Source organism: Galeopterus variegatus, unplaced genomic scaffold, assembly GCF_000696425.1.
Source record: "Galeopterus variegatus unplaced genomic scaffold, G_variegatus-3.0.2 Scaffold10396, whole genome shotgun sequence".
NCBI classification, from domain to species: Eukaryota; Metazoa; Chordata; class Mammalia; order Dermoptera; family Cynocephalidae; genus Galeopterus; species Galeopterus variegatus.
In genome coordinates this window covers 16,390-17,669 of record NW_007736507.1, presented here as the reverse complement: position 1 = coordinate 17,669, position 1,280 = coordinate 16,390, and positions in this window count along the sequence as shown.

The following is a 1,280-nucleotide window of genomic DNA, read 5'->3' as shown; positions in this document are numbered from 1 at the left end:
AATAAACATGGGAATGCAGGTGTCTCTTCAACATGATGATTTCCATTCCTCTGTATATATATATACCCAGAACAGGGAATGCTGGATCATATGGAAGATCTATCTGTAGTTGAAGAAACCCCCTCTTACTAGCCCGCGGACCAGGAAAAATGTCCCCAGTGAGCTAGGGAGTGTGAGGGAATGTTTTTGTTTTGTTTTTTTCTTTTTTTTACCTCCCTGGCCTAAGACCAGCTACAGTCATGAAGCTGAACAGCCACAGCAGCCACAGTAGTGGCAGTGGTGGAAGAGGTGGCAATGGTACAAGCACCTAAGACTCTGAGAGAGCCTGTCTCTTTGGCCAATGGAACCATGAAAAGGGGTCTCTATGGTCAGAAGAGTGCAGGATGTCTGAACCTCAAGATTTTGCCTGCTAGAATGAAAACAAACAAAAATTAACATTCTCCAGAGGATTTTAATGGGAACCAGAGTTTCACAACATAATATTCAAAATGTCCAGAATATAATACAAAACTACTCAACATACAAAGAACCAAGAAAATCTGACTAATTCTCAAAGGAAAAGACAATCAACAAATGCCAAACCTAAGATGACCGGAATGACACTCCACGAGGTAATAGGAAATACCATGAAATGAATGAAAATATAGGCATTCTCAGGACAAAAATATAAATTATTGTTATTTTTTTAAAAAGCAAATGGAAGTTTTAGAACTGGAAAAACTGTAATGCCAAATTCACCAGATGGTCTCAATAGCAGAATATAAATGGTAGAAAAAATAATCAGCAAACTTGAACATAGGTTAATAGAAATTATCTCATCTGAAAAACAGAGAGAAAAGAGGGTGAAAATAATGAGAAAAGCCTCAGAGAACTGTTGGACTATATCAAAATGTTTACATTTCATTGGAGTCCTTAAAGGAGAGGAGAAAAATACTGATGCAGAACAAATATCTGATAAATTCCCAAATTTAGTGAAAGACATAAATCTATAGATTCAAGAAACTTAGTAAACTCAACATGATAAGCTCAAAAAAGACCACACCAAAAGATACATTATAATCAAACTTCTGAAAATCAAAAATAAAGAACATCTTGAAAGAAGTCAGATAAAACAACACATTGCACATAGGGCACAATAATTCAAATGACTGGATTTTTCGTCAGAAGCCATGGAACCTGAAACAGTAGAATAATAGCTTTAAAGTTCTGAAAGAAAATATGTCTACTCAGAACTCTTTACCCAGTAAAAACAAGTCCTTCAGGATTAAAGGCAAATAAAG